This window comes from Melanaphis sacchari, unplaced genomic scaffold (assembly GCF_002803265.2).
Source record: "Melanaphis sacchari strain LSU unplaced genomic scaffold, SCAv2.0 Contig134_pilon_pilon, whole genome shotgun sequence".
NCBI lineage: Eukaryota > Metazoa > Arthropoda > Insecta > Hemiptera > Aphididae > Melanaphis > Melanaphis sacchari.
The window spans coordinates 1-19,321 of NW_020270560.1; the positions used below are offsets into that span (position 1 = coordinate 1).

The window sequence follows — 19,321 nt, forward strand, 5'->3', positions numbered from 1 at the left end:
TCTGATGTACTTCGTTCAGTTACGTATTGCTAAAGGAAACTTTGTTGGTTTGGTTCCATAATGATCAAGTAGTATTAATGTCCTACAAGTATTCTAACAAAACTCATCACTAATAAGACAATATTGTTATAAAATATGCTGAATTCTTATAAAACGTTTTAATTAAATAAAACGTGTAACTTTAACTATCAAAGCCAGGCTAACGTTTATATAAGACCTAGTTGTACATCAAAACACTTTAATCTGATATTTTATGTTTAAAATCAATAATCGTAAAATAAAAATAATTTAACAACACAAAATATGTTGTTTTATAAGAATACTTCAAAATATTTTTCTTGAATTTTGACATTGGATTTGTTGGCTGTGAAGGTCACGGAACTCCGATTCCCTTCATTCAACACGAACAACAACACAGAATATGAGTTCATACAAATCACATCCAGCTCACAAAATATTAGTAATATTCTCCTTCAATATTACACTTTTATGTTATTAACCATAACCTACGAGCAGACTACATATTATTATAAATCGAAATTAAATACAACAACACCTATTAAATCCAAACATTTTTGAAACATCTTACTTTTAAACTCTCAAAGACTGTTTGAAAACGAAACGTTTCAATTATCTCTATATCGCTAAAAAGTAAAATATCCATATACATATATAGTCATAAACTCACCTTTATGTTTGATCTAACTCGTCTCGTTTCAATATTAATCTTAACACTACGAATCCAGGTCTCTTGAAAAAATTGTATACGCATTATACTTTGGTGTATGTTTGATGCTTATACTAAAACAGATGATAAAAAATTACTTGATAATGGTACGCGAAGAAACGATGAAATGGGTATTTTTTAAACTAAAATAGAATTGTATTCTTTCATAAAGCATTGGCAATTACCTGATTTAAACCTTCAAATATAGTAGAAAAAAACAAAGTATTCAAACAATTGAATGACAACTGACACTGAATGAACCAATATGAATACTGTTAAAAGTACGATAATACAGTTTTTACTGTACACACTATGACTCATTGCACACAATAATCATTGTTGTAAAGCAATGTGAAAAATAATATCAAATTGATTATTTATTTTCATAATTATCTGATAAACTATACGTTGTCTAAAATGTACCAGTTAACATTGATAAGAGATAAACGTCAACTATGATAACATGGTTTTTTCAACTCAAAAACTTCATAACTTTTAACAACAGTATTTTATAGTTTTATACAAAGTTTGTTATGCTAGGGAGCTCAAATTAATATTTTAAATGTAGGTTTCAAAATGGTCCATTGAATATTGAGTGTATAATTTAATTAAGGGTTTTGTAAATCTATATATGTGTAGTTATTGTTGTATAAAAAAAGTTTTTAATTTTAAATCAATGAAATTACATGGTTAACTTGATTATAATTTTTCATAAGTTAGCACCATGAAACAAATCTTTGGTTTTAGGTTACCAGAATATCTAATGAATATTGAGAGTGTATTTAAACAATGAGTATATTGAACAGTAAAACACGACTGGTATAATTAGCATGAAATATGTTTATTTAAAACTGTTTAAAGACATAAAATAAACTTTGAGTAGACAATAATAACGTAAAAAGTGATGAAATATACATTAGTGTTGGTTTCAGGATGATCCAATAAATATTGAATAAGTTATTCAAAAAATAGAATTTTACATTTGTATATCACTGTTATATTCCTACATTTAGAATGAAATATAATTTTAAGATTTTATAATACTGTAAAAAAAAAAATAAATAAACATTTTGTAGATTATTCTAGAGTAAGAAATGATGACAAGTATTTTGGTGATGGTTTCAAGATGATCCAATGAATATTGAAGTTTTATAAGTGACCTAACGTAAATTCTAACACATTTATAATAACATTATAGTAAAACAGTTGCTTAATATTTAAAAACTAGTTTTTAATAAAATTAATTAGTTGTTCATTTAAAAAACGTCGCCTTATGGCCAGATTATTATTTAAACGATACAGACGATACAGTAGACCGCCTGCTGCTTGGCTGATTGTCGATTGAGTGTTGGCTGTTTGCTTTTATGAGGAGGTTTGCGCAGTGTTTACATATGTCTGGGAAATTTGGGAATTTTGTTAGTGTGGTATGTTGCGTTAATATTTTGGTTTGGTTAAAAACTTGAAACTTAAAAATTGAAATATGTTTATGTTAGTAACCATCGAGGAGCCATGACACGATGACACTGTGTATTTGTGCATATGTTGATGGCATTACTATTGTTGCCTCAAAGTTGTATAGCCGAAGATTTTGAAACTGTCATGGAATTCTGTATTGAGAATTTGTAATTATTAATCATTGATTAGCAATAACAAGGATTACAATTTTTCATTACTGTTTGAATACTTTCGATCAACATGGCTTGCAGGTCTGTAAAATTCAAATTAATAGTTTATATTTTGTTCATAAAATTATACAAATGTATAACTACTTATTCTACTCCATTGTCAATAGAAATTATTGCAGATATATTGTCAGTCAGTGACACTGTTTGGGAAACCAACAATGTGTTGGAAGTAAGTCACCAATATCTCCAGATACACATGCAAAATCGGCACAATTCTAATTCATTGGTGTTTTTGAGTAATTATATTTCTATTTATCTAACATTAGAAAAAAAATATATCACTATTTTATATGTACAGAGGGGCTAATTACTTACTCGAATAGTGTTTTGGGAGATTATGATGAGGCCACTGATGGTAATCAAGTAAGAGATCCTCAACGCCAATTATGGATATACTTCCTGTTGCTGTCGGTCCACGTGCTCCACTACCTATATTACCACTCCCTATTGATCAACATCAGGAACTGCAACATCAAGCTATTCCTGTGCTCCCTGCTGCTGTTTCATCACAGGTACCACCATTCGAAGCACCAGCTATAGTACCACTGTACATTGATCGCCATCAGGAACTGATTCATGAGGAAATTATAAGGAGGATTTTACCACGTAGACCAGTAGTGCATGTTCCTCGAAATCGTATGATTTTCCATTATAATATTACTTATACAGATTTCCAAGTAAATATACTAACGAATAAATCTATTGTCTTTAGTTTTTGATATTCTTGATGCAGATTATTCAGATGAAGAAGTTTCATTTAACGAACAGCCTGTGGTACCATCAGTTAATCACATTGAACCTGAAGATTTGACATGTAAGTAGTAATTATCTGAAATGTGTTTCTAGCTTAAGTAATTGATTAAAAATAAAGATGTTTTATTATTTTAAAGTTATACCAATAATAGAGGAAACATGCTGCATATGCCTGTACAGTCCGTCAACAGTAATAGCTTATCCATGTTTACATCAAAGCTTATGTGGACCTTGTCATGAAAGCTATACAAGAATGCGACCAAATAAACACAGGCCATATTACCGCTGTCCACTATGTAGAACTGGAATTGAGATGTACTATAAATTATAACCTATAGTTATACTATATATTAAAAAATATAATTATTTTAATTTTAAATTAAATATCAACTAGCCATAAATCTATAACTTATTTTCTTTATATGACATACATTTCAATTTGTTGAGTAAGTTTAACACATTTTACTGATATATCATATTCATATAACATAGGTACCTATACAAGACAGTACCTACATTGAAATTAATATTATTACAAACATATTTTCATTATCACTTGTGATTATAATTTATAATCATATTGTGTGATCAAATAAAACTTACAAATACTTTGCAAATACTATAAAAGTCTATAAGTATAAATATCATATTTATAGAAAATACTAACACAAATACCTATTATACACTATACTTATGGTGACCAGATATAACAATTTTAAAAAGTACATTTTAAAACTTAGCTTTTTCCCTGTTGTAACTGCCAATGAGTATACCGCAGACATTTTAGTATTATAGTATTTTATATCAAGATAAATTATTTAATGACTTCAAAAATCTGTTAAAAAATACAAAATTAAAAGAGAAAACATAGGTACTTGCAGAGTAAAAAACATGAACAATATTTTGGTTTAGTGTGTTATTTAAACAATAAAATTTTTCATTTGTATATGTCTATAATACTAGTACATTTAGAATGATAAATATTTTTATGATTTTAAGACAATTTAAAAAAAAACAAAATAAACATTAAGTAGACCATTTTAGGGTAAGAAGAGATGACAAATCTTTTGGTGTAGGTTTCAAATGATCCAATGAGTATTGAGTGTGTTATTAAAAAAACAGAATTTAACATTTGTATATGACTATTATATTAATAATTATTAAATTCAGTTTGACATATTTCAATTATGTCAAAATATGCAAAACTATATAAAATTAAAAAAAAGTTTTCTAGATTAAATAGGTCTATAGGTTTTCTTGTCCAGAAAAAAATATTTATATTACATCACTTGCATTGTTTTATAATTTATTTCTGGACAAGTAATAAAAAAATAATAGTTGCTTTTGCATAAATAATGTTAATGTACTTTTTAACTTATAAATGTTTTTAAGAACTTGTATTTTATTTTGCTGTAATTACATATCTCCATATCTATTAATTATTTATATTTTTAAAACGTTTTCGAGTAAAAAGTCTAACTTATACCTCACAATTGAATAATTATTTATTTGCTGGCTCGTTGTCTGCTACAGGACTGCTGTACAAAGTACAATTATCTTATTATTTAGATACTTGGTAGCTACGAATGATGAAGTAATCTTATTCCATATGAAATGATGTGTAAAAGCTAATACTGACTACAGTAGAACAGTGACGTAATTATTTATATCATTGATTATTTATAATTTATAGTCAATGCTTATAAATACCATAATGTATGTTATGAATTCATATAAAATAAACAATAATAATTCTAATAAAGCAAAAATTATGAGGTATGGGTATTTTAGGAAATTAGATGATTTTGAACTTTTCCATATTTTTTGGAGTTAATAATTCTGTTCCTAAATACCTAATTATAAGTTTTAAGTATGTTCAATAAAATACCCTACCTACTCGATGTTGATGATATTTCATGGTGGTCATATTTTGCGCCCTGTGCGAATGACTTCCAGCACATGCCTTCAGTCGGCCCTGTATCATGGGCGGATCCAGCATGTATTTACGGTTGGGGCACTTTATAATATAGATATATACCCCAACAAAAAAAAAATTTCGAGACTAAAATTTTTATTATTTTTTCCAACGAGGGTGGCACTTGCCACCAGTGCCCCCCCTGGATCCGCCCTTGCCCTGTATTTATATAGATGGTATTAGATATACTAATTACGAGAATTTGTTTAAACATGGATTTTCTAGCGATTACAATGAAAATATCAAACATTTCGCTATGAGATTATTTACCAATATTTAACAAAACTAAGTGATTGATAAATTTAGGACTAAGCAATTCGTACATGAAAATTTCTCTAAAATAATTTATCTGCGTGTATATTTGAGGATAAACTAATGGTGTTATTTTAGACGACATTAAGTTATGCATATCAACAGAAAAAAGTCCGACGAGTGGTGTTATTTAAGACAGCTGAAAATAGCTATCAAAGTTTCAATATACATGATAGCATAAAGCTACTCAGTTCCATACTTTATGGAAATTGGCTGAAATGTATTTAAAATATTTATATTTTATATTATTTTAAGTTTACCAAAAATTATTATAGCCTGACAAATCATATAAAGCTTGTACAGCAATAACATATATAAAGGTATTTTTTTATTTTTATTTTTGTTAACGTTTTTATTCAGCATTATATTATTATAATCTTATACAGATGGGTTGATAGGCAATAATAAAAAAAATGTTTAACAAAAATAAAATATTTTCTTAATTTTATATTTTTTTTTTTTTAGTCATTATTTATTTTTTACTGCATTTGAAAATCATTAAATATATAAAAAAATATTCTCATGTGTTATGTTAAAATAATGTTGTAGATTGTTAGTAGTTATACTATGTTTTAAAAACAATTATAGTAATAAATATTCAGAGTCAGGTGGTCTTACCACACCTGGCATTTATTCACTGGGTTCATATTGGAGCCCAGTGGACACTGGAAGTCGTTGCTAAAGTCTTTTTGATTGGAGAAGGTACCGATAACCCGGAAACGGTTAGGTGGGTGAGAGTCGGTGATAATTAAATTCTTCATTATTTCCGGCCGAAACTTGGAGCACCAAATGCTTGCGGTGCTCAACCAGAACATTTGTTGCGGTGTGTAATTCTGGAGCCCGGGAAGCCGCGGTTCGACGCCTTGTTGGTTGGTCCACGTATTGTATGCATAGTACGCTTGCTTGATGGCACCATTGTCTGCAATATTCTCACCTTATGTGTTGTTGCCGTTCAACTGTTAAAAATAAGACGTTAGGTTGGGCTGTAGATATAAAATGGTCGAGGCGTTGATTTGTTCAAGGAGACAGTTTAAAATGTTTAAATAAAGAATTGTAAACTATAATGAAAAGAAACTATGAAAATCATAGCTAAATGACATATTTTTAAAATACACTTAATCGATGTTTTTGGTATACCAATTTAGCCTAAACGACGATCAGTTATAAAAATTGTATCTTTGGACGTAGCCACGTAAGTACTGTTCGAAAGATAGGTACTTCTTGTGGCCATCATTTAATAATATCATGTTTTTAATTTATATATAAAAGATTGCGAGATACCAAAAATTATCAAATATTGTAATGCTATTTTTTACCTACCGTTTGAATATAAATGAATAGGTAACTGTAAATTAAATTAAAAAGAAAATTTATGCTTTTATTATTACTTAAACATGTATTATACGCATTTTAATATATATGTATATATATTTTATGAATAATAATTACTAAATTATTAATTATAATTGTCATAAATTATGACATTAAGACTAAAGTATAATTAGTAAGATTAATAACACATTTTTTTTTTTTTAAGTATACAAATTAAGTTAGATACATGGTAACATAGGGTAAGCAAATATGTAAAAGAGGGTTTGTGTGTACGTTACACTAGATTTATGGTATGTGTTTTTGATAGAAACTGGCTGAGCTTAATGATATTCGCTGGATCTGGGCTTATAATATCTCCACTAGGTGGTCGGGGATTTGTAATTTTCTTTTTTCCGTGCTTTGAAGATTGGAGTTATATAGTATGGGTTGCGTGTGTGGTGATAGTGGCTAAGACTGGGTTGTTATCACTTATCTTATCGATAAGGTGGCAGCAGACGTGGAGGATCATGAAGTATTCTTAGATGTTGTGCTTTATAGAGAATTTGTGAACGAGTTTGACGATCGGTTTTTTTTGATTACCGACAGTCGCGGCCGTTTTTGATTTAGATACGTTATGTATTGGTAATTTCAAAGGTAATGAACTATTGTTTCTTTGTTTTTTCGTTGGGTTATGCTTATTTGTGGCATTGGGAATGTCAGATTTGTTGGATGAAATAATTTTTGGCAGATTGCCCGCTGTGGTTTTATTTATAGTAACGATAAATGAGATGGCGTGTGCGTTATGTAATGTGATTAATTAAACATAAAATAATCTGACTTCAACAGTTTAACACAACTCTAACCAATAAATACAAACAATACAGAAACAAATTATCAGAAATAATTAAAAACAAAAATTTGACTTCTATGGCGAAATTGTTAAAAAAAAACAGTAGAAATCCAAAAAAAAATCATGACCAACAATCAAAGATATAACAACCCAATCACAATATACGCAAAACTTTAATATCAATATAAATAACACATTACACGAATCTCTCATAGCAAACACATTTAACATATATTTTATTAACATGGGAAATCATAACTCCACAAATATAAACTCAACTTCTAATAATAAGGCACCTACACCTAAACCTAGCTATAATCAATCATTATACTTTAAAAAAATAACTAAATTAAAAATTCTAAAAAAAATCAAAGAATCAATTGTCGAAATTCTAGCTCATGTTTTCAATAATATTTTAGATAATAACATCATATCCGATTCCTTCAAAATAGCTGTAATAACTCCTATACACAAAGGAGGTATTAAATCAGATATTAATATAATTTTAAACCAATTTCGCTATTAAATGTTGTCTCAAAAATATTCGGAAGGCCTACAAAAAATCGTCTTTTAAGATATCTCGAAGAAAACTCAATCCTTCCACTATCACAGTATAGTTTCAGAGAAAATATCTGGACCGAGTATGCATTAGTGCAACTCAAATAATAATACTCAAATAATGATAAAAAAACCAAACTCTCTGTGTCTTTATGGATCTTAGTAAGGCTTTTGATAGTATCTCCAACAATTAATTATTAAATATTTTCGAATCAATTGACATAGTTCACAAGCCTTTTAATCTTTTGAAATCTCATTTATTGAACAAAAAAACAAACAAGTCAGAATAAGTAGGAAACCCACAATAACGAACTAGAAATAAAAAAATGGTATTCTTCAAGACATAGTATTTTGTATATTATTTATGTATCTGCGTTAGAAAATTTAAAACTAAAAAGCAAACTATTTTATTATGCAGATGATACAGCTCTAATAAGTAATAATATCCGAAAATAACTGGGAAAAAACAATTCTTAATGTAGAGAGTGATATGTTTATAATAAACGAGTGGTTTCTTAAACACAATTTGAGGTTAAATTTCAATAAAACCAAGTACATAACCTTTTCTCAGGACAAAAGAACATGACCTAAAATAAATACATGGAACAAACTATAGTTAAAATAATGAGTTGTGTGAAATGATCGATACAACAGGAAGTATCATTATTGACCAACATTTAAAATGGGACATTCATGTAAATAATTTAATTGTTAAAATGCGCGAAATTAACTATTTCTATGTAAACGCCAAAAAAATACTCAATAAAGAAACATTACGTAGAGTATAGTTTGCTATGATCCAATCTTTATAATAATATGGTATTACGGCTTGGGGTAGTTTAGGTACAGTAGCAAATAATAAACTATTAATAGCTCAAAAGAGTATAATTAAAATAATCCTAATCAAACCTAAAAGATACCCATCTGAGAACCTATTCAAAGATTTTAGAGTCAATAACGTTCAACAATTATTTCATCTAAATGCACTATATTACGTTTTTAACCCAAAAATGAATAGATATTAAACTACAAATATACAATATACGTAAGACAAATAGCATAAATATTCAGACATTTAAAACATTAAAATCAAGAAGCAGACACTTTGTCAAAGTAAGATTAGAATTACTTAATCGTGTTCTATAAATCATATTAAATTGCAAAACATCGGAAAGCTATAAAACGTAATCGCGGAAAACACACGTGTTGTCTAACATGAACTGTTTAATATTTTGTAATACATTAATGTCATGAACGATAAAATATAATGATAAAATGTACTAAAACAATATTAGAATTGTTATTTTTGATAAAAATGTTTTTGTAATTGACCATTAACGCATTTGTAGTAATTTAAAATTTTTAATTTTTTAAAATATATAATTTTTCCCACCTTATGACTATTTTAAATTTAATAATATTCATGAGTCATGACTGCTTAGTGCAGTGAGTGAAAATTTTTTAACAGTTCTTTCCGGACACAAAATAAACACATATTTTTGATTGGTATTTAATTTTTAGAATTCATATATATATATATATATATATATGTATATATATAATATGCAATTAGTAATCGATTATTCGGGTAAATGCTATATCATTAAAGTTTAAGATATTGTCATATAAGTTTTCAAAATTCGAGAAAAATTTGATTTTAATCAAATGATTAATTCTACTTTAAAATTAATTCAAGAAAAAATATTATAAAGGAAACTTATTTTATTACACACACCTTGAGACCGACTTCAGGAACTGTGTAATTTCCGTATTGCCTGATGATGCACTTAGCTTTCTCCAAGAATTGTTTCTTCGTCTCTTCCGCCCACCAGTCCATCATATTTCCCTTTCCATCGTACAATCTGCCTTGGTCATCAAAACCATGAGTGATTTCGTGACCAATTATAAATCCAATGGCACCGTAATTCATGTACTGAGGCCGATCACTAGAGAAAAACTCACCTTGCAAGAGAGCAGCGGGAAGTACTAGAAATTTAATTTATTTTATATTATATTATTTATCTACAGTTGTAATAATATCTATATTTATATAAAACGTAGATTATATACGTATAGTAATTCAAATTTATATATTAAGTTCTCAGCTTTGTGAAAAATCTTTTTTTAAAGTTATTAATCAAGTATATTATAAATCAACCTTTAAAAAAAAAAAAAAACTCGTATTTAATATTATATACAATTGATTTTTAAATTTTAAATAAAGCGATGAATGTATTTATTTTATAATGACGTGTGTTTGTTTAATGAATACACGATAAACAATTGACATTTTTTCAATGATTTTTAAGTTTGAAATTCATAATTTTTTTTTTTAAATGTAAAAAATTTTAAAATTTAACTGTATAATAAATGTAATATTTTTGATGAAAACTAAATCTGCAACCTTCTGTAATATTATAATGGCAATCGCATATTATTACGATTCAGGCAATGGTATACTTGTTTGGTTATATTGTTAACTCTCATGATTTTTAAAATTAGTAAATTCTCCTTGAAAATGATAATGTGTTCTGATTCATAACAAATCATTGAATTAAAATTTAACATATCAATTCCAGTGATTCATTTGATATCTATTGTATATCAAAGCAATGTTTACACACTTTCTCACCTTTTCTTTTTGAATAAGTCAAGTATTGTGTTTTGGAAAAAAATAATCGAATAAATTTCTTAGCGTCTTTTTTTATAATTTGAAAAAAAAAACCATTTAATTTTTTCGTTTTCCAAAATATTAAATATAAATAAACTGAAAAATAACTTTTGATGACTATTAATTTTTATTTTTATTTACAATTTTTTTAGTTGCTAATTTACACGTCTAACTTTAAGTTAAAAGTTAAATACTTATTTTCATTAATTAGACGAGATGGTTTGACACTGAATAATATTATATATATTATATACATATTGACTATTGTATAGATTGTAATATTATAATGTTACATACGAATACTGTTTGTAGCAGCATTATAAAATGCATTTATAGTTGTCACTTGACTGTTGGTAATCCAATTTTCTGATTTGTTAGTAGGTTGTCTTAATTTCATAACTGACTGATTTCTTGCAAAGTTACTCAATTTTAATATTGATATATAATAATAGTCTTTGTCATTAATTTCAAGCTAAGTAAAAAATAACACATTATTATTGAATAAATTATAACTTAATGAGATAATTTTTCAAAGGTTTTAATTATATAATATATTGTATAATAATTTCCTGTGCGCTCTAGTTATATCTTGTATAATTAATTACATTTTCATAATATGCATTCAACTTGTAGTTGTCTAATAATTCATCGGGGTATGCAATGTGATAGGTCATTAACTTTACTTTGTTTATTGCATTTTTCCTGTAATGAAAAAATAAAAATAAAAATAACGTTGTCATAATTATTTTTACTGACGACAGGTAATGTGTAGGTATATGAATTGAAAGTCGAACGTTATACTTTGTTTGATCGTCCATCCAATTATTCGACGATAATAGTTTGTACATTTCCTCTCTGATGTTGTTTGCTATTTCTAGAGCGTTCTTTTTGGCGTTTTTATCGAAAATTCGTCTAATATATAACGAATCAATAGCCAATGTAAAATAGCTTTTGGTAATTGCCATGCATTCTTTCCATCTGGGTTCGCTTACAGTAACTCCAGATAGTTCTGTGATGTACTCTTTTTGTCTTAATCTTATTTCTTCAGTCAGAAATAGAATCGATTCCATTGTAATTCTCCAAAACACGTAGTTCGCTTGGATCCTGATGACAAAATCAAATAAAATTCACTTGCGTTTTTAGAGGCTTATACGTAGGTAATTCTAATGATATTTTGAAAAAAATTAACACATTATTCATACTAGGAAAATTAATTCAAACTTGTTTATAGAGATCGACAATTATTGTTTTTATTATAAAATCATATGCAAATTGAGGGTTAATGTTTTGGAGAAAATGTCATACATATTTTTGAATATAATAATATTTAGTATTTTTTACAATATTATGTTCAACAATTATTTATTTTTCTTACTAGCTGTAACTTTTTATTATTTTATACAGTATTACGTATATTATCAAATAATTAAATTCTATTACAACTATATAGTTTGTAATAGAACAAGTAATTAATTTTATCCGTGTGTTTTTTATACCAAACATTTGGAGATATAACGTTCTTAAAATAATAAATAAATATTATACCTATTAGCTATTGTAAAACAATAACAAATATGTATAACACGATCATGAAGAGAAAATAAAAGTTAATTTCTAATCTTTATGAACTTGGTGGCATGATTTAAAGCCGTATGCATTATTTGAAATAATATCAATTACCTTTTGGATGTATTGTTGAGTAGGGTTTCGAGGTCCAACAAGTATTTTGGTGAAATCACAATTATAATATCGTCCTGCCGTATGGTCAACGGGTTCAACATTTTGTTTAGGTATTCTTGCCACGGTATGCTCGCGAACTTTTGTTGTAGATCGACAATTTTCATTGGGTTATACAGTTTGTCTTTGTCCCGGCGCTCTTCCGGTGTCGACATTATCTTGGCCAAATTTATCTCAAAGTCCAAGGATTCTCTTAGCTCTTTGGTAGCTCTCTGCCGGTCGGCGCCTAGCAACACTGCGATGTCTACCATGTATTTGTAGTATGCGGTTACAATTTTGTTGTCAGTGCCATTGACTAGATACAGCCGGTTTAAAGCCAGTGATGCTTCGTCCAACTGAAACAGTGAAATATAATTTGGGTGCGAAAAATACACGTAAAACGTATTATTACGATTTAGGCAGTGGTAAACTTTTCTAGTTGTAAGATGAATTCTCCTGATTTTTCAAACTAGTAAATAATCCCTGAAGATGATAATGTCTTTTTGTTCAACATTATATGTTTAACTGAAGGAATTATCATATAAACTCTACCGAGTTGTAATGAATTTTATACCTACATTGATACTGTAATTATCGTTATAAATGCGAATTTAAGGAAAATTAAATATCTTGATTAAATACCTACTATTTTCTCAAATAGAATCGATTTTTGTATATGATGAGGTATATTGAATTAAAATTTAACTCATACATTACAATGACATATACTTTGCATTGACCGTGTACATTTAACACCTCTGCACAGCTGCAGATTGTCACCTATTTTTCCTTTTATATATTATTTATTTATAGTATTATTTTTCATAATTTTATATAACATATATTATTACGATATATCTAGGTGTAATATTGTTGTACAACAAATATTGTTTAAATTTTATCGAACTTAATACAATTTTTTTTTAAATTTGTCATAACTATTATTTATATAATATATTATATACTTTATACTATGTATATTATATATATATATATATACAGCGATTATTTTATTGACAACATTCTTGATTTCAAAATCTATTAATATTTTTGAAAATATCTTTTTACATAATTTCCAGTCAAAATAGAACATTTAATATTGTTAATTTTTTAATTTTTTAAATGATAACATATATATTTTTAATTTAATATTCTGAAGTGTTATATTTTTCGGAGTAGTTATTTTAATACATGAAAATCGAAATTCGGTCGAGTAGTTTATGAACATGAGTTATAAGTATTTAAAGTTTAGTTATATAGGTGGAGTGAAATAGTACGGAGATATCTCATAAAATATTGGTCTATTACTCTGCTCATCTATGTTTTAATTACTTATAAATTATAATTCATAAACTATTCGTTCAAATTTCAATTTTTATGTACCAAATTACTTCAAAAATATGATGCTTCAAAATATGAAATTAAAAATTTATACTTCATTTAAAAAGAAAAAAACTTAAAAAATTATTATGTATTATCAAAATATAAAAAAATTGGTTTTAACTGGAAATTATATAAAAAAATATTTTCAAGAACATGGATGAATTTTGAAATAATGGGTGTTATTGTTTGATAAAAGAATCACTCAATATGTAATAAATAATAGAATAAACTATAAAGTGTCTTGACTCTGTAATATATATTTTATCTGACATTTTATATTTTAAAAACTAATCGGATTTAAACTGAGATGATTTAGCAGAGTTTTAGAATGTATCGTTCCATCTTATATTCAAAACGTTGCTGCAAATAGGATAGAAATGTAGGTAAGATAGGTTAAACTATAAATCTGTAGTTCTTATCTAATGAAAATTTCAAGTGATAAAATGTGTGTTTTAATTCGTTCATCGTTTGCGTCTTTTTTCAAAAAAATAAAATAAATAAATCGAAAAAGACAGGCTATTCTTTACATTTTTTGTATAAAACCTGTATAAAATCATTAAAATTACCGCATTATCTAATAATATTCACTTACTCATAAAGTTATAACATATTATAACTGTTTTTGTTTTTGTTGAATATTGTAATAAATAGATTTGCTTACTGTAATAGCTCTTATCGTACTGTTTTTTGGATTTGTGCCGATATAAAATTTGATGAAGTAGTCGTTAGCATAGCCCATCGCATTAGACTTGTACACGCTTTCTTTCCATGTAAACTCAGCGTCATTCCATTTCTCGGCGTCCAACACTGGCCATCCGCCCAAGCTTTTCAATATTACTTTGATCGGTCCCAAACCTTTCTTTTCGATTTTTTCTTTTAACATAAAATATTAGTTTATACATGTTAGGTGACTGTATAATATTAACTATTATAATTTATCAGTAATTTTACCTATATCCATGCACGATTTAAACAGTAATTTCGCCATTTTGAGAAGTTTTTGTTCATCCGATTGATGGGTTCACTGATTAACATTCGCAGCTCTTTAAGAGTTTTTTCATTAATTGTTTTGAATAACATCTCATTGCTACTGTCATCGTTGATAACAGTATTTTTTTAAATAATTACCACAAGCGAACTGATAGAAATCATCACAAGGATTAACTGATAGATCCATATTGTTGATTATGTAATTCGCTATAATGTTGAACAATTTTAAAATCATTTAAGACAGATAGAAATATATAAATTACTAACTAAACAATAATTTTTTTTTATCAAATTTATTGTAAACTACTATAACTAGTTGACTAATTCATCAAACGAATGATGCCTACCAGTTTTCACACAACCGGCAGTGAGACAAGTCATGTTATCTTTTTCGTATTCTTCATTCTGGAATAGACTTTTTGAATTGCCAATTAAACCATTTTTTTCAACTGATATCAATGGAAGACTCTCTGTGAAAGTACATAATCGATTGAAAATTATAATCGCATAACCGAGATAAATAAAATTATTGTTATACTAATTTAAAATTAATTATGTGTAGTATAATACATTAATTTAATGCTCAACTTGAATAATATAATTATGTTAGATAGTCGACTTAACGTTGTAAATCATTTATGTACCGATCATATTAATAAATTATTATATTATAATAGCCAAATAAAACCACAGATATTATAGTTATTATTAAATTAATTATTCTTTTTTCATATAGGTAATATAAAATTATAATATAATTAATACTATATTGTTCTGTGCTATATCTATACATAAATATTATATTACAGTTGCGATAAACTGTGCACTACGCATTAGAAGGTATTATTAACGTTTAACTGGCTCTCACTTTGATATTATTTTCAATTAATTAGTTGAAAAAAATTAAAAACAAACACGTTGGTTAGGTATGTTTCTATGACCAATATTTTCTCTTCTGCTCGTATCATAATATATATATTATTATTATCTATTGCAATTTATTGCAAAGAATTAAAATGTGTAGCTATTAAAATGGTGTGATGTTTTTTTTTTATATTTAATGTTTCAAAAAATAAATGATTAATTGTAATACATTTTTTTTGTTTTGTAAAATTTTTATTGGTTTACTTCTATAGATTAGTATTTTGTGATAGCAATGTATTTTTATGAAATCAGAAATACGTTATGAATTTTATAGTATTAATTAATACCTAACAATAATTTTATACCTACTGGAGCGTATGATTTATTAATTTTTTATTTTTTATTTTTATTGAACTTAAGCCCGGCGGGCGACAAGGCCATTAGCTGGTGTAGGGGTTATGAACTGTGGTAGGAGTAAGGTGGATATGGTAAGTTTATCAACTGTAACGATTGTTACAGTTGATACCAAACCCGCGTATGAGTGGTAAGGTTTTTTTATCACTATGAACCTAGATGGTCACCCATCCGAGAGTTAGTAGCTGTGTGGCCATTACTTCCAGTCGCATTCTGCGGGCGTATTCGATTCCGCCAAATCTATAGCGATTCCGCCGGCTATTGACTCTGCCGTCTACCTTTTATAATATCTACATATTGATTCCGCCGGCTATTGTTTATAATGTTTGCATATTGATTCCGCAGGCTACTGTTTATCCCTCCCTTGTAAATGTATTATATATGATTTAGAAACTTTCGGAAAGTTACTACATCCAACCAATATTTGACCACTTTGTTCGCATTAAGTTTAAATATTAATAATAATAGTTATTGTTTTTTTTTTTCATGAAAAATAAAAACTGTATAATACTTTAAATAAAAATTTAATAATATTTATTGTTGATTAATTTTGTCATAACAATAAAAATATTCCTATAATTAAATTTTATAAATTTGTTATTTATTTATTTATAGGAGGCGCAATTCATATTTTTATTTTTAGGGTGATGTAAAGTAAAAAAGTTTGGGAATCGCTACAATATATTTTAAATACATAATACATATGCAATAGAGAGGGGATACAGTGTCCGGCTGAATCGATGTGTAAATATTATTTACAGTAACCGACAAAATTAATAATTGGCGGAATCGATACAAACGTTTTTCCTGAACAGGTAGTTTCGGCGGAATCTATAATTCCCCGCATTCCACAACTGGTAGGAGCCAACGCGCCACGCCAAGCCATGATTTATTAATTATTTATACGATTTATAATTAATTTTAATATAATACAGTTTTTCATGCATTTAAAATATCTAAAATGAAATAATACATTAAAAACCAGCATAACCTTCAAGTAAGTAATCATTATTCTTTAAAAGTAGTAAATTATCATTCATTTTAAAATTGAATATCTAATTTTAATTTTATCGAATACTTAATACATATATTGTTATGAACTATACATAGAAATGTAGAAACTGAACAGTATAAACAATAAATATATTAATATTCCGAAGAAAAAAATGATAAAACATGGGTTTTATGTAAAGTCAAACATGTAAATATTTTGGTAATTCACGAAAATTATTAATAATTAATAAATATTATGAAATAGGTACGTGGTTAATGATTAGGTATTATAGAAACGATAATGATACCTATTACAGTATTACACGAGGTAATTATAAAATAAAATTTCCGGTTGTCGTTGATCAAGTAAACTAGTGTTTTTTTTAAATTTTTCATTTCTTTATTACATTAATACTATGTTCTAAACCTTTTGTGTAATATTATGCACTGTAATGATATACTGACATATCATTGTATAACGACTGCACGACCTCGAAAACTCTCCAAAAATCTGGAGGAAGATAACGTGAATTTAATATTGGTATCTGGTAAGTGATAATATTTTCTAGCACTAATAAGTGCAGAAATATATCTTCCAAAGCCATTCCCCACATCATATCCATCCCTCTTATTTTTCTCGTTATTACAATATTATGTTCTAAAAATATTAATCTATACTCATTTTCTCAGTATGAGAAACATTATTTGTCTTACCCGTATTGCAGCTGTGGTTCAAATATAATGTGGACAGAACTAAAGCCAGTAATGAGGACGCTAATACCATTCCACCGGCAACGATGGTCAGATTCCGTTCCAAGTTCGTACTTCTCTTCCACCATGTCTGGTTCCTGAAATAGAACAAAAACCAATAATTGTTTATTGTGAAAAAATTCTTGTTTTAACTTTAATTTTTTTTCCGATTATTTAAAAAATTACTTGAAATTTTCTATTTTTACCTTATAAAAATATACCAACTTAATCCTATTTTTTATCATTTATTACACTCCAAGAATCTAAATTAACTTATAAATTTAATAAAGTTTGAGTTAGGTATAGTTAAAATTAAAACTATATTATAATATATAACTACTCACTTAACAATAACTATTAATTATAAATATGAATACATGAGGAATTTACTTGATCACTATGGTCATTATGAGAGCTGGTGGTGTTATCCCAGTAGTCGTGTCGCTATAATATTCGTACACTGTCGATCACTGTATATACAATATAATATATTTATGTATTATAATATTATACTGGCTGCGGCAGTGCAGTATGCGACCGAAGGATTCCAAGCGACCTAGAGATAATGATATAACTACGTTTAGCGATTTAATACTTAATATCATCAACAAGAACAAGAATGCAAAAATGTCATAAAAAATTATGCGGAGGATTAGCATTAGTTGAAAATAGCTTCTGTTGAATAATAATAAAAAAAATAAATTCAAATAAAACGCTGGTATGGTACGTGGTCTTTGTTCGTATTGCCCCGTAATAGTTTAGTACATTACCATCTATACTCAATGATAATTTATAGCACATCAATACGCGCATTATTTGAAAGAAAGACTGTCTCGTGTCAAAAAAAATAAAAATAAATACTACAAGAGATGTCTACAAAAAATGTTTTACAATGATATTATACTTCAGTGACTGTTGGCGTACCGGGAAAGGTGGTATGTCGATGCTGGTCGAGCCTGTGGTGGCTGTTCGTGCAGTGTGGAATGTGGATATCGATATATTATGTTATGTATCTACGTATACTCCGACGGCTGGCGTGAAGAGTGTAAATAGGAGACTTTCACGCTCTTGAGTTTGCACCATAAATCACAATACGGAAGGCGGACGACAAGCGCGATTAGTTATATAGGCACTACCGGTGTGGAAGTTCCTGGAAACGGAGTTCTGCTATTGCCATATTTACAAACTTTGTCTGATATCGTTTTTATTGTATTACGGGCGGGCAAAAAATTTTATCCGACTGTTTGTTGATTAAAATATTTATCAAATACGTGAATTACGCATTACATTGAGTATAATATCGTAAAAACGACCATTAGAAATTAGTGAAATGATTGCGTTTCCGTGAAATATTTTATTGATATTCGAT

The 19,321-nt window shown here is 27.5% G+C and overlaps 1 long non-coding RNA gene and 2 pseudogenes across 1 annotated transcript; 1 reads left to right on the forward strand and 2 right to left on the reverse strand.

Annotated features, from left to right (window-relative positions):
* Positions 1–290: 290 nt before the first annotated feature.
* LOC112591476 lies at positions 291–1,060 on the reverse strand. Its single transcript, XR_003114506.1, has 3 exons — positions 913–1,060; positions 689–801; positions 291–506 (listed from the first exon to the last, which is right to left on the reverse strand). It is a non-coding gene; the product is annotated as an uncharacterized LOC112591476 (long non-coding RNA).
* A 1,300-nt stretch (positions 1,061–2,360) lies between these two features.
* Positions 2,361–3,496, forward strand: LOC112591489 (annotated as a pseudogene).
* Positions 3,497–6,066: 2,570 nt separating this feature from the next.
* LOC112591480 lies at positions 6,067–18,412 on the reverse strand (annotated as a pseudogene).
* Between the last annotated feature and the right edge of the window lie 909 nt (positions 18,413–19,321).